Source organism: Podarcis liolepis, assembly GCF_965112155.1.
Source record: "Podarcis liolepis genome assembly, chromosome: 1".
In the NCBI taxonomy this organism is placed as follows: domain Eukaryota; kingdom Metazoa; phylum Chordata; class Lepidosauria; order Squamata; family Lacertidae; genus Podarcis; species Podarcis liolepis.
This window is the reverse complement of record NC_139554.1, coordinates 25,901,655-25,917,801: the sequence shown is the minus strand read 5'-3', so window position 1 is coordinate 25,917,801 and position 16,147 is coordinate 25,901,655. Positions and strand designations below refer to the sequence as shown.

Sequence of the window (16,147 nt, the reverse complement as noted above, 5' to 3'; positions counted from 1 at the left end):
TTCGTTTATTTCTACATTTATATTCCACCTTTCCTCAAAGAAACTTGGTATCAAAGAGGATATTGTAGAGGTTGGAAAAGGTTCAGGAAATGATCAAGAGAATGGACCAACTCCTCAGTGTGGAAAGCTTGCAGCATTTGGGGACTTTTTAGTTAGAAATGTATGAAATTAGGATTGACATGAAGAAAGGGAATAGAGAAAAGCTTTTCTCCCTCTCACAGAACACAAGATGTCTTGGACATCCAGTGAAGCTGAATGCTAGAAGATTCGGGACAGAATAAAGATAAAAGTACTTCTTCATGCAGTGCATAAACTATGGAACTCACTTCTTCAGGGGATGGTGATGGCTACCAACGTAGATGGCTTTGAAAGAGGATTAGACAAGTTCATGGATAAGGTTATCGATGGCTACTAGCCCTGATGACTGTGCTCTGCCTCCATAGTAATGGTTTTGAATGACAGTTGCTAAAAGCCACAGGAGGAGAGAGTGTTTATGCGCTCAGATCCTGTCTGCGGGTTTCCCACAGGCATCTGATTTTCTGAAAACAGGTTGCTGCACTCGATGATCCAGAAGACTCTTCTTATCTACTTATATTGTATACACTTCTCATGCTCCCCCTTTTTAATCCTGGCCATAACCACGTGGTGCAGGTTAGCCTGAGAGACTGCAGCTGGACCCAGGTCACATAGAGGGCTTTATGTCAGCAGAGATCTGAACCCTAGTCTTCTCCCAGGTCCTAGTGCAACACTTTAGCCTCTACACTGCACTGGCTGATACCATCCCATTGTTGTTACAAGGGAGGGAATAGAAGCAGAGATGAGGCTTGTGGCCAGAGCTGATGTCATGGGTTGGCATAAGTAGGCAACTGCTAAAGCAGAGCCCTCTGGAAAGGCAAATAATTCCTGCCCTTCTCCCTCACCCTTGCCACCTGCTCACACAACACATGCTTTCCTTTTGGGGGGGGGGGAGAGAGACAGACAGACGGATGTGCCATCACGTGCTCACCCTCTCAGCCAAAAACTCTTCCTGGCAAGTGATTAGGCAGTGGTGGGACAGATGAACAGCCACAGCAGCTGCAAAGAGGGAAGGGTGCTCTAGCGAAGGTGTCTCATCCAAGGGCATCTTGTCCAAAGCCTGGAGCCAGCATTCTTTCTGTGTTGATGGCTGCAGTCCTTAGGGGGGACATCCAACTTTCCTCCGCCTCTTTGTACTTTGAGAGAGTGTTTCATTGAAGCTAATCACCCAGGATTTTCTTCTCATGTTGCAATATTGTAGTCATTGTTTAACAAAACTCAGGTATTGTGGGAAGAGGAATGGAAGAGGGATGTAGTTTCAGCTGCAGTTGTTAGTGTTCACAAACTTTATCATCACCTTAGAATTATCCCCACTTTGCTAACATCTTTGATTACATCTTTCATTTACAATAGGTGATTGTCTTCTTCTGTTACTCAACCAATGGTGTAAGAACTGCAATGAGATTTCACACCTACTCATCTCACAGAAGGCATTGAGTTGTTGTCAAAACATCACAATGTCTAGATGGTGATTATAAACCTAAACTAGATTACAGGCAGTACTCTGAATCTGAAGGTCCCTTAAGCCTTTTTACCAATCATTTGAGCCATCCAATCACTTAATGTTTTCTTATTCTAACATCCAGGTAGTATACATGATATTGCTGCCCTGGACTTCTTTGGGAGGAAGGGTGGGATATAAATTAATTTTAAAAATAAAAATGGGTGGGATCTACCTAATGAGCCCCATCAGTTGAAGTCCTGTGCAAGAACTTCCACTTGTGCAATGAGGGTTTCCCCCTCCCCTCTATGTGCCCATGTGCACACCAATATTCGCTGAGGGGGGGTCTGGAGAAGCCCCCCCCAAAAAAAAAACAGCTTGTGTGGGGAGGAGAGCAGGGATTGTTCTTTCTGGAAAGCTAAAATTCTTGCATAGACAGAATGATTGGATGAACTCAGTGTTGAATTCCACGCATTGTTCCCAGGTCAGAAATTCTGTTTTAGACAGTGATGTGGAAGCCAATGTGAGGCTCGGTAGAAGAGGCTGGTATTAGATCACTTTGATGTATAATAATTTGAGAAGTTGAATGCTTTTCATTCATTGTCCCTCACTTTTCACTCTGGAAATGGTGGATGCCGATAAGGTGACTCCCGCAGCACTGAAGCCAGTTCATATTTGAAGTTTTTTGAAGTTAAAGGACATGCCCAAGTGGGAGTAGAAGCAGTGGAGAAGCAGGAGCCGCCATGTCTTGTAAGATGTTGGCTGGCTGGCTGGCTGCAGAATGTTTGTTTCAGGCCCAAGAAATGCAAAAAAGTAAAATGCTGTTCGTGTCCATGTGGTAGAATTTTTTTTGTGGCAGGTATGCTTATTCAGCCCATCTGAGGCTTATAAACTACACGGAGGACAGCAGAAATGGAACAAGGGGAATCCAGCAGCTATAAAATGTATCAAAGAACAGCACCCACCCCCCAATGCAATAGCGGATCAGAAAGAAGGTGTTTTATTTTTGTATAAGAACTAGTATGAAAGAGGCCTCCCAGCTTTCTCACAGGCCCATATAAGAACAGCGTAAACAGTTGGGCCTGATGAGCATTGACTGTTCCCAACCCTAATCCTGAGGAAAGCCATCTAATTAGATTTTAATTTGACCCTGACTTGTTTTTTAGGAGGTAATTTAATTATTGCTTGATCTTATACCAATGTTATATATTTGATGTTAGCTGCCCTGAGCCCAGTTTCAGCCGGGGAGGGCGGGATACAAATTAAAGTTCATTATTATCATTAATAATAATGAACTTTAATTTGTATCCCGCCCTCCCTGGCTGAAACTAATAGGAACGTGGGTGGCGCTGTGGGTAAAACCTCAGTGCCTAGGACTTGCTGATTGTAAGGTTGGCGGTTCAAATCCCCGCGGCGGAGTGAGTTCCCATCATTTGGTCCCAGCTCCTGCCCACCTAGCAGTTCGAAAGCACCCCTAAGTGCAAGTAGATAAATAGGTACCGCTTTATAGCGGGAAGGTAAACGGTGTTTCCGTGTGCGGCACTGGTGCTGGCTCGCCAGTTGCAGCTTCGTCACGCTGGCCATGTGACCCGGAAGTGTCTTCGGACGGCGCCAGCTCCTGGCCTCTTGAGCGAGATGAGCGCACAACCCTAGAGTTGGTCACGACTGGCCCGTATGGGCAGGGGTACCTTTACCTTTATTATCATTAATATTATTCCCAGTGTATTAAAATGAACCCAAGAACAGACTCCTAACTGGCAGCTGCTTTTTAAAAGCTTGCATTAAAAATCCCCAATGAATACAAAGGTCAACAGGTTTTGAACAAATGCAAACTTTACAATCAAATCTAGGCAATTGCATTATTTCAGTCATGACTTGAAAGTGGATTTTTCATCCGAGGGCTTTTTCACACATGTTGGGAGACTCAGGGCACACACACACAAACACACACAAAAGGAAGTATTTCACACAGCACAGAGTTAAGCTGTTGAATTTGCTCCCATGAGGATAGTGATGGTCACCAACCTGAATGACTTTAAAAGGGGGAGGGTGAAACAATTTCATGCAGGATAAGCCTATCAGTGATGAGCAGTTGTGATGGAAAAGGGACATGGTTTAGTGGCAAAGCATTGCTTTGCATGCAGAAGGTCTCAGGTCCAATCCCAGGCATCTCCAAGTACAGATGCAAAAAAACCTTCCTGATTAACCATGTCAGCACAAGCCCTGCTCAAGGGCTTCCATATCTGGCCTTTTCTTCCTCTGCATCCCCCCCCCACTGCACATCTGCTACCCTGCAATTGGTGCAGGGTGTATGTGCCAGGAGAACCACAAGGATAGTGTACAGAGGGAGGGGCAGAGGATTGTGTTTTTGGACAGCCTGATATGCCTGAGCAGATGGAACTTATAATAGTGGGACACTGAATTCCACCCAGTGTCTGGAATCCTGGAGATGTGCTGACAGTCATTGCTGACAGCCCTGTGCTAGATAGCCCTATGACAACACACACCACGATTGCCTCATTACATAAATCATGTTTAGAGCACTGCAACACACACACACATCTGGCTATAAAGTAACATAACATTATATGCAATGAAACTGTAATTTAATCGTCATATCAAAAAATGGCAAAGCACAGTTCCTGATGGCAATAACATATCATATTACTATTAACCTTCTATATGTGTTATTGTCGTAAAGTCCAAGGATTGTCAAGTCCAAAGATTACAACATACAGTTCCTGTTGGCAATGCCATTTCATACTGATATTTTCCTTCTGCATCATCCTGTGTCTTAAAAGTGTAACAAACGAAACTTCATTCTGCATCGTCCTATGTCTTGAGAGTTTAACAGACGGAACTACTTAGTAACAGCAAGGCAGCTGATGATAGACCAGTTCTCAGGATACACCCTATGATGGCCCTATGAAACAGTTTCCTATGTTCCTATAACTGTTTACTTGAGGCAGTATTCCATTGAATGCCAGTTGCTGGAGAGCATGAGTGAGAAGAGTGCTGATGTGCTCAGGTACTGCTTAAGGGCTTCCCACGGACATCAGGTTTGCCACTGTGGGAACAGGGTGCTGGACTAAATTGAACTTTTGGTCTGAACCAGCAGGACTCTTCTTACATTGTTATGTTTATTAGGTTCTGAGGTGCATACCTAAACACTTCAGGAATGAGTGTGACCAACAAGTTGGCTGGAAGGCTTTGACTAGATGTCCTCATCAAAGAGATGGACTTGACAGAACCTCCCCATTGGGTGTACTCCCAGTGGGAAACATGGACTCCTTTCTGTGTAGCATATGAACTGGCTCTTGATAAAGAGTAAAACTCAAAAATGCAATGTCAGTTATTGCTAGTCAGAATGGTAGGCTCTGGGTGGTTGGGCAGCAGAATCTACTTGGTTACACAGTCCAAGGCTGCATTCAAATAGCAGTTTATTCTGTTTTCCTGACGTGTCCCTAACTGTTAATTTCCACATTGTATATGCCCTTTTGAACAGCATAGCCACCTTCTAGAAATATGGAGGGATATATCATAAGCTTAGCATCTGTTTCTGTATCATTTGCTTCTAGGAAATACTTTGCTTACAAATAACAGGGGAATGAGCACTAAACTTGTGCTATATTCCACTATATGTCTGGAAGAGGCTTATATGTCACACAAAAGCTCAAATATAATGCAAAAATTGACAGGAAAATGGCAAAAAAACCAGAATAAGCTGACATGTGAATGCAGCCTAAATGATAGAGAAGAGTTATAGAAATGTTGGGCTCAGTGTCCTGCAAATTCTTTGCTGTTTTTGTTCATGAAGGGTTTCACCACATTTTCATTTTAAGGCTTAATTTTCTAAGTAGCTAGACCAGCCTTCTCCAATCTGAAGTCCTCCAGATGTGTTGGACTACAACTCGCATCACTCCCAGCCAGCATGGCCAATGGTCTGGGCTGGTGAGAGTTGTAATCAAAAATAGCTGCAAGGTTCCAGGTTAGAGAATGTGAGCTTTCCATGGTGGTACTAGAAATCACACTGCTGATCTTCTTCATTTTTAGGTGATGTGTAGAACTTAATTTTTGGCTTAAGAAATACACACACACACACATACTAAAGAACAAGCAATATTTTACAACTCTTACTGCATGACTAGACTATTCCATAGCTAGACTACTGAGAAAGAGGTATAAGAGGTAGAGCTGTAAATACTTTGCATTTATAGAAGTAAGACCTGACTTTCCTGTTTCGGTATGCTAATTTTCAGAAGGCAGCGCAGATACTTTGGCATTCACTCAAATACTCGGTAACATTTCATTCCCTTAGTCACAGATATAGTTATTTGACCTTTTATAAAGCTCTTATTACAATTTTTCAACGGCAAAAGTGGGGGGGGGGGGCTTGTCCTTTGAAACCATATTTCAACATTATTTTGATCCAGAACTTTCCCAGAGATAAAGAAACTCTGAACCTCCCGTGATATTCTGCATCAACTCTCACCACCCCCAAACATCATGGTCAGTGGTAGTCACTGTAGTCTATCAGCATCTGAAGAGCCACAGATTTCCCCATCTTACCACAATAATGCCCTTTGTCTATTTCCACTACAGTGGTGCCCCGCAAGACGAAATTAATTCATTCCGCAAGTTTTGTCGTCTAGCGAATTTTTCGTCTTGCGAATCACGAAATCCCATAGGAATGCATTGAAATTCAATTAATGCGTTCCTATGGTCAAAAAAAGTCCAAACAAAGCCAAATTTGGTACAACAACAGTTTATTAACTGCTCTTTAAAGTCACACATACTGTAAAGAGCAGTTCAAAAATTGAAGGGAAAATAAATTAACTTTATAAACAAAACATGTCTTTGTTTTTAGACAAAGGAAACAAAGTCGCGAGACGTTTTCGTCTTGTGAAGCAAGCCCATAGGGAAATTCGTCTTGCGAGGCAAATCGAAAATGGAAAAACCTTTCGTCTAGCGAGTTTTTTGTCTTGCGAGGCATTCGTCTTGCGAGGTACCACTGTATTTCCTTGCATAACCTAACAATAGGATTCTGCACCATTCATTATCAAAGTCATTAGATTCCTTGTTGTAGAGTGGTCTTGTGTTGATGTGATAGTTCTGAAGAAAGTGGTTCAAGGATTACAGTCATGACTTCCCCCCTTGCTTCATTTTGTGACTCCAAGGCTCATTCAGCTGTCAAGTTTGCCACCAGGAAAAGAGTCATTATCAATTTAATAATAATAATAATAATAATAATAATAATAATAATAATAATAATAATAATTTATTATTTGTACCCCACCCATCTGGCTGGGTTTCCCCAGCCACTCTGGGCGGCTTCCATAGAAACCAAAAAACACTAAAATATCATACATTAAAAACTTCCCTGAACAGGGCTGCCTTAAGATGTCTTCTGAATGTCAGGTAGTTGTTTATCGTTTTGACATCTGATGGGAGGGCGTTCCACAGGGCGAGCACCACTACCGAAAAGGCCCTCTGCCTGGTTCCCTGTAGCTTTGCTTCTCACAATGAGGGAACCGCCAGAAGGCCCTCGGCGCTGGACCTCAGCATCCGGGCAGAACGATGGGGGTGGAGACGCTCCTTCAGGTATACGGGGCCGAGGCCGTTTAGGGCTTTAAAGGTCAACACCAGCACTTTGAATTGTGCTTGGAAACGTACTGGGAGCCAATGTAGGTCTTTCAAGACCGGTGTTATGTGGTCTCGGCGGCTGCCCCCAGTCACCAGTCTAGCTGCCACATTCTGGATTAGCTGTAGTTTCCGAGTCACCTTCAAAGGTAGCCCCACGTAGAGTGCATTGCAGTAGTCCAAGCGGGAGATAACTAGAGCATGCACCACTCTGGCGAATTTGTTGCTAGTCTCCAAATATATATAGTGAATAGGGTACAGCAGAGAAACAGTACATATGTAGGGAAGGTATTATTTTATACCTGTCCCTCCATTAACCTCAGTATAATTTTCAGGACACCAGGAACAGGAAACCTTTGGCCAGAGGTGCCCACTTGGGCCCCAGACTGTGAATGCCCAGTGATGTCATGTCATGCACGCACTGCTCGGCTGCCACCCTCTGCCGCCGTGGCAGGACAGAGTCTCCACCTCCACTGTCTCTGTTGGGGCCTCACATAGTTGCAGATGCACCCCAGAAGCACATCCGCAGCCCCAGCGGGCCCCAATAGAGGACTTGTGGGGCATGCAGAGGCCCCAGCCCAGCTGCTGCGGTGGCACCAGAGAGTCAGAGGTAAGGCAGCAAGCAGTGGAGGCCAGGCACCCACAGTGAAAATTTTGTGGGTGCCCAGGCACTCAGGGAACCCTGGAGGTGGCAACTGTGCCTGGTGGGCCTTTCACAATAACATGAAGGGCCAACTCTCATCAGGTCCTGGTAAGATAGCCAAAGGTCAGGAACGATCAGAGTTGTAACCAGTGCCATTTTTCTAGAAAAAGAGGTGCTAGAACTTACCTCTTGCATTCTCCTAGAATGGCAATGATGCCCACCTGACAGGTGCCAGTACCAGTGGCATTGCCCCCAGGTGCCGTGTCGGGGGGGGGGTGACAAGAAGGCACTCCGCAGGGGCTTGCGGGGGCTCAAGCAGCCATCGCACCGGTGCAGCCACATGTGAAGGATCCTTCATTCGTGGCTGCAGCCACAAGCAGAGGATCCCAGCGCCGGCAGTAGACCGCTATGTACAGCGCATGTGTAGTGTCGCACGCATGTGCTGTATGTAACGATGCTGCACATGCGCCGTACATAGAGGTTTGCCGCTCGAGCGCAATACAGACAGTGGTGGGATCCCTCCGTCGCTGCTACAGCTGTGAACGGAGGATCTTGGCACCGTCCGTATGGCGCTGGAGCAGCGCCACCGGCAAACCGCTATGTACAGCGCATGTGCTGTACATAGCTGTTTGCTGCCCCGAGTGTCATGACGCCTTCAATCGCCCCTGGTCAGTACAGTGTCATCTTGGTTTAAGAACAGCTTAGTTTATTAACAACTTGGATTAAGAACGCTGCAAAGCCAGAAGTAGGTGTTTTGGTTTGTGAACTTTGCCTTGGAAGCAGGACATGTTCCGCTTCCTGTTGAGTGTGTTCCATTTGTAAATTGAGTCCCTCGCTGCTATGGCAAAGCACGCCTTGGTTTAAGAACGCTTTGGTTTAAGAAAGGACTTCTGGAATGGGTTAAGTTCGTAAATCAAGGTACCACTGTACTGCGTTCCGGTGAGTTCTGGCAGGAAAAATAGGTCCGGGTTGTAACCGCAACTGGAAGGCCATAGTTTCCCTATCCTTTCATTAAGCCAAACTCATTATGGGAATTGCTCTATGTGCTATCATTCTGACAGCCAAATATAACATATAATTCCCACTGGACTCCACACGCTAATCTCTACTGCTGTCTCAAGCTACTGGTGTCAGGCGACACAAATCCTAAATATTTCAGTGGAGGAGCATCCAAGATGAATGTCAGCCTACAGCTGTTTTTATGTATTTTCTTAGTTTTGGTCTTGTTTTAATTATCCATTGCTTGTTTTCCTACTGGGCTATCAACTCCATGGCTAATGTTTGCAAAGATGCCCGATGTACCATGGGTGATAAATGCTACTATTATCTTAAGCAGGGAGAGGCTGGCTGCCCTTTTAGTTCAGAGGATCTTCTGGAGGGATGGGGTGGAAAAGGATGGGTGGCAGACTGTTTTCTCAGTGCTGTTCCTTTGATACCATCTTGGCAAAATAGCCATATATTAAAGACAACACAAAACGTTGGCTCAGTTCTGAAATCTAAGGGGACCCGACTAAAGTTGCTTGCTTTAATGTTCAAGGGAAAGAAAAATACTTGGAAGTGCTGTTCTGAACCATTATGAATCAAAGGGATACTCTATTTCCAGATGACACATCATGAATGTGTTTCTCTCAGAGACGCAGGGGGCAACTTTGATTTGTGCTAGTCACAGGCGAGGAAAGCACAGTGGCTTTGGGCACAATTCATCTCAAACCAAAGGCTTTTTCTAGTTTTGCACTGTACTACTGCTCTGTAAATTGGGGAAAAGGACCACAAGCCAGAGGTTCCAACTTAACACAGGGCCATTGCTTAACAGTTTTGAGTAGTGTTGCTTCCTCGTACTCTAGTGCATCATATGAACTAGTAAATGTCCAGATAGTTGGAGTATCCAAGCCCCATATCTAGAGCCAAGAGGAAAGAACAGCAGTTGAGCAATTGATGGGAACCCATTCAAAAGACTGTTTATCTTAAGGGTTTACCATCCTGCTTTCATTACTGCCTGGATCCTCCTGGCTTTCTGGGTCATCAGAGGGAACAAGCCTTTCAACACCTCCTAATCTCATAACATATTCTGCAATTCTCATGGATGTTTTAAGTCGACATTGCTCATGTCTTGCAGGTAATGAATTGAGAAACGTAGCAATTCTATAGTTTGTCCAAGTTAAAAGGGGGTCTTTTAAAACCTCAAACTGAGGACCTTGTCTCCAAGGATATCTTAGAACCATTTTTTTTCTCCCCTGAGGAGAAAAAGCAATAAAACCTCTCTGAGGCATGGTGCAGATGATTATTTAAATAGATAGATAGATAAATAAATAAATAAATAAATAAATAAATAAATAAACCACCGACTTTCTAAAACAATGAAAGGACAGAAGAAATGTCAGGCAGAGATTTCTGCCAACCAGCCTTGTGAGAAGCTTCTTCCCAACATATAGTCATATTTTATCCTTTCATCAAATTGAAATCAAAAGAGGGCTGTTAGATTTTATAGTGTGTTTGATGGTGCATTGCATCACTAGCTGAATCTTCAGCCTAAATGTTCATTTTGAACAGCGAATTAACTACTTAAGCATCCTTTAGAAGAGGCTGAACCCATTGCCTTTGTTTTGTTTTTCAGGTCTTTAAAGAATACCTTGGTGCAGTCATAATTGCCTTCCAGAATTATCTGGGTTTTGGAAGCAAGTTTTAGATGTTTTCATCAAAATATGTTTTCAAGCCTATTACACACAGTGTTCAAAATGGTCCCAAGAAAGGAAGAGGTGATTGTTTCATTCCTTTGCTCTCCAATGTTTAATATGGGTTCTGTTGCAGTTTCATATTTCTTTTATTGTACTGACAGAGAAAATTTACGAACCAACCCATTTTTAACCATCAAGATCATCATAATCATTGTGGAGTTATATGATATGAATTGTAGAATGGACTCAGGAGATAGCGTGATGTGATTGGCTACACTGGCATTGATGCAATTTAACACTAATGAGGGCTGTTGGGTTTTGATGTGAACAGAGGCAAGAGAAATAAAGTGAAGCGAAAGCTTGAATGCAAAGTGAGAATCTAGATGCGTAGTCTAGAAGACCGTGGCAACTAGCATGCACAAAAATGTATCAGATTACAGATTTTGGGGTGGCAAATTGTTATGGTAAGAGATCAGTTGGTATCTTGAAAAGAATTACCTGATCGTGACTCAGCAAGTCTTTGAAATGAATGGCTATGTTGAGAGTGTTGTGTTTGCAGTTCCTGCTTTTGTCAGATTTAACCTCTCTCTGTGTGATAGGGGAACAGAGGAAGGTAACAAAAGTGATGAGGAGCTGTGTACATGTTCAGGACAGGAAAAAGTTGCTAGAAGGTGCTAACCCTGCAGCTTACTTACAAAAGGAAGGAAAATATATATATAAGCAATGTACAAGATGAGTAACAATGTAGACCGCGGGCATAGGGAACTTTTCTTTGCCAGGAAAGAGAGTTGTGCATTGAAAGGAATAAAAGAAATATTTTCTGATGTGTTCCTCCCCTGCTGTGGAAATCTGTGTATGCCATACCCATGTGTGGCTGATGAGTAAATCAATGGCTATTTGGTGCAGGGGATAGAGAAAATATGATGCTTTTGTTTTTTCATAACCTTGGAGTTAGCACTGCACTACTACATCCTACTGTGTTGGTCTATAGTATTTCAGATCCCTCTCTGTAAAATTACTTGAATACACACCCTGTGTTAGATTCTCCTTGCACAAGCAAAGCAAACTGAAGATGTGAGCTAGAAGCTCTCGTTTAGTTGGGTGGCTCATTCAATAAGTTCCCGGCTGTTGTACCTTCTCTGTATGCTAACCATCACACAGGGGAGATTATAAGGGTAAATTACCAGAAGCTTATTAGCAGACTCAAGGTTGCCATTTTAGGATGGTAATGATGAGATGATAATGATGATGATAATACCAAGGAATTAGGTTGCACTTTCAGTTATTCAAAGCGCTTCACATACATTATCTCAATAATCCTTACAACAATCATGTAAAGGTAGATCAGGATTACTATCACCACGTTTCAGATCAGGTGTTGGCATGGGACACATCCCGCCTATGACTACCAAGCAACTTTGAGGGAAAGGTGAGATCTGAATGGGGAACTTAACTGGCTTATAGCTCAGGATCTCAGGCACAATGCTTTGCCAGCTCTCAAAGTCTGCTTGCATTAGCGAGGAACTCCAAAGTATTGTGGCCCTGCTCCTTTGATGGTTATTTTAGATCCATGGAATTCTATACTGTGTAAGCCATGGGAATCAAGAAACCATTTATTATGCTTATGATTGCTATTCCCAGGATTCAAAAAAGGTGAGCTGTGATTCACTGAACTTGTCAGGCCTTTCATCTCATTTCAAACTCTGATTCATCCCTTGAATGAGAAAACAAATCAGAAGTTCTAGTGGAGAGGGAGCCAATGTGATGCTTTCTAGGGGTTGTTGGACTACAACTTCCATCATCCCTGACCACTGGCCATGCTGGCTAGGGCTGTTGGGAGTTGGAGTCCAACAACATCTGGGAGAAATCTCATTGGATACCGTGGTTCTTGTTCATTCAGTGATTTCTATCTTGTGATAGTGAGAAAAACAGGTCCTATAGAAACAATTTAGCTTTTATTTGTAATTATACAGCAAATGCCTCCTGGAGCCCAAGGCATACACTTTAAAAGTTACTTAAAAGTTCCTTTGATTCAGGAGGCACTTTGGAACAGATTTTGATCTGAATTATTCTGTTGTTACTGTACACCTCTGCAACTGAGATCTGAATCTGTTCTTTACATTTCATCCTCATTCCTTAGAAATGGAAAGGTTATAACTTATAAGTGCTTTGGAAATGATAAACAATCCTCCTCTTTGCATAAAATCTGAAACCAATTATCCTTTTGTGGGGAGGGGGGACTTTGAAAAGCATATGGTTACCCCCACCCACAAACACCCTTCTTTCCCAAGCCAGGATATAGTAAAACACACACACACACACGTCATCTAAGCTCTGCTTCTTAAATTCTGGAGCACAGCCATAAATTTTAATTGGTAATGCCAACCTTTGTAATTCAGACTCTCTGAGTCAATTGCACAGAGCATTCCTTCAAGGAATTTGGCCCTCAGAGTAGAAATTGCAAGGTGCCGTAAAGGAACTGTGGCAAATATTCATTGAATTCCGTACATAAACCCTACATAAAATCCCTTCAGATGTATCCAAACCCCTTTTATCTTTACTGCCCAGACACATTTGCATGACTGGCTTCTGAAGAAGCTTGCAAGATGCACATTTCAGGCTCTCTCAGATAGTTAAATGGCATTTTCTTGAACTTTTGGAATATATACTCAAGACTAGAAATGCTTCTAATCTGTTGGTGGTGGTAGTCTAATCGGTAGCAGCAGCAGCAGCAGCAGCAGCAGCAGCAGCAGTACTACATAGCCATTACTAAATATGGTGCTTTAAAGTGTTTTCAAAAGCAAAAAAGGAGAGGTTCATCAGTGGCGTAGCGTGGGGGGTGCAGGGGGGGGCGGCCGCACTGGGCGCAACATCTGGGGGTTAGGGTTAGGGGGCGCAAATCCACGGGTTAGGGGGCGCAAATCCACGGGTTAGGGGGCGCAAATTACTTGCCTTGCCCCGGGTGCTGACAACCCACGCTACGCCACTGAGGTTCATATCCCATGAAGCTTACAATCAACAATAGGTCAAACAGCAGACAGACGGGAAGAAGAGGCAAGGACAGCAAAAACTTTCCCCCAAGACTGGCTTTTAAAGGAAAGTTTCCCTTTCTTTTTCTGAGACCTTAGCTCTGATTTGAAAGCTACAGCAGTTGTTCTTTGCAGAGCTGACAAGTAAATCAGCTGGATATGGACGCATAGGGCCCTCAGGTTTAATAAGATTGCAAGCCCATGAAAAGTTACAATAACAATACATTGTAGAAAATATGAAAAGAAGACAGGAAAGGAAGAAAAGGGGGAATGGGCGAGTTTATTTGTTACTCAGCCTTTACGGCCAGAGGACTTGGCACATTTACGGGAATTAATAATAGTTTAATATAACTATAATTATTCATAATTTAATGATTTGTCTGCAATTTCTGGAAATGGTTGAAGACATTCTTGTTACGACAGGCTTTCCCAGTTGGATACATGGGTCTTTACCACGTGCCCACTTGCAGTGGTTTTAGTCTTGTTTTAAAGGCACTGTATGTGTCGTTTTTGTTTTTTTAATTATCTTGTGCAGATCACCTTGAGATGGTGGTTTAGAAGGCAATTAATAAATCAATTGTAATAGTAGTTGTAATAATTAGGGAGGTACCAGAAACTGCCCTATAAGGAAATTGCTCCTCTTGTTGCAAGACCTCCCGCCATGTACAGAGCAAGCTTACCTAAATATTGGGGCAGGCTAAGCTGAATATCGGGTAATTATATGAACAGAACCCAAATTCTTGCCTGCAGGCACTAGCTTAGCAATACCTGTAAATTCACCATCTACCTGAGGCATGTTCTTACTGGAATAAAAATGCATGTCTCAGTGTGTATCTTGCAGTTGTTTATGGCAACTCCAGCTACTCCCAACATTTCTTTTAGCTTTACAGTGTTGCAAGCTCAGGCACCACATGAGATTCATTATACGCTGAGAACAGGACTGTGTGTGGATGGTTTCTCGAAATTCTTCATGCTATTTTTGAGCAGGGAAAGAACACGTGCACTAGTTCACTGATTTTCTCCATCTTCTCCCTGTTAGCTGTGACAATCCCACAGTTTCTTTCTCTCCCCCGCTTCCTTTTCGTTTTTATGCTGCCACTGCAGCGGGTTACAGAAGCAACTATGCCGACAGCCCAGACACCATTTTGTTTCATCTGCTTTGCCTCATCGTCTGTAACATCATTCTGGGGCAGTGTGTGATTATTTATTTTATTTTATTTATACATCACCTGCTTTTAGAAACAACCCTCAAAGTGTTTTACAAAAATGGACAAAGCAATAAAGTTATCAATACGGAAAATCGCCAACAACAGCTTAAGACTTTCAAAAAGTTACAATAACAATGAACTAAAAACAGATTAAAACTTGCATCAACTTTCCAAACATTTGGGTAGGCTTGCCTAAACAAAAATGTTTTGGGCAGGTGCTGAAAAGAGTACAGCAAAAACACCTGCCTGAGATCAATAGGCAGGGAGTTCCACAGTGCAAATTCTTACAGATGCAGAATGGGTATTTTGTGGCACCTGTAACAGAGCCAGTGTCACCAATTGAATCAGTGAAGTGGGACCTTCTGCTTGCTGCCCAGAGTGACTGGGACAATCCAGTTAGGTAGGTGGGGTATAATAAGTATATATTTATTATTACTATTACTATCACCACCATCATCACAAAACCTTCGTGTCAGGCTAATGGACTGGTGCCATGCAGGCTGTGCATTGCTTTACAGTGGTACCTCGGGTTACAGATGCTTCAGGTTACATACGCTTCAGGTTACAGACTCTGCTAACCCAGAAATAGTACCTCAGGTTAAGAACTTTGCTTCAGGATGAGAACAGAAATCGTGCTCTGGTGGCAGCAGGAGGCCCCATTAGCTAAAGTGGTGCTTCAGGTTAAGAACAGTTTCAGGTTAAGAACAGACCTCCAGAACGAATAAAGTTCTTAACCCGAGATAACACTGTACCTGCCTTTCAAATCAGCGAAATGAATCAAATAAACAATAATCAATAATTGGCAGCAGCAAAGATTGTGGGGCTCTCCTTGAATTCCATGAATTGATTCCCTTTTTCTGTTCCCCAGTATTGCTGTTCCCCAGTGACAACCATACATTAATTTATTCGTGACCTTCTAAATCACACTCCCCATTTGCACTCTTCCAGTAAACAGAGGAACTTCGGCCAGGGCTTTCATAACAGCGCCTTCCCCACCGGGACTCCAGTTCCCTGCCTTCCACTTGCATTGAATTGCCGTGAGGTTGGTACAAGAGGCTGAAGAAAGGAGAGCGGGAATACAGCTGAGCTACAAGCATAAAGGGCCAAGTTTTTCTAAGTGTAGATTTCTGAGCCTGAAAAGAAGTGTTGCTTAGTGGTTAAAGCCCGGGGGGCACAGAGACATGAACTCAATTGCCAATGCAATTCTGGGCTGCATCAATAGGAATATAGCATCTAGATCAAGGGAAGTAATAGTGCCACTGTATTCTGCTCTGGTCAGACCTCACCTGGAGTACTGTGTCCAGTTCTGGGCACCACAATTCAAGAAGGACACTGACAAACTGGAACGTGTCCAGAGGAGGGCAACCAAAATGGTCAAAGGCCTGGAAACAATGCCTTATGAGGAACGGCTAAGGGAGCTGGGCATGTTTAGCCTG

General features: G+C 43.3%; 1 protein-coding gene across 6 annotated transcripts in view; it reads left to right on the top strand.

Moving 5' to 3' along the window:
* The window catches only part of FLRT2 (fibronectin leucine rich transmembrane protein 2), a 98,445-nt gene that overhangs the window by 42,700 nt on the left and 39,598 nt on the right, over window positions 1-16,147 (top strand). Inside the window, exon 1 of one of the 6 annotated variants that reach the window (XM_083502046.1) lies at window positions 10,419-10,555. The exons of the other annotated variants lie outside the window; for them this stretch is intronic. The gene's annotated coding sequence lies outside the window, so the exon portion shown is untranslated. Of the gene's footprint in view, window positions 1-10,418; window positions 10,556-16,147 lie in introns of those variants that run through there. 6 annotated transcript variants of the gene reach the window in all.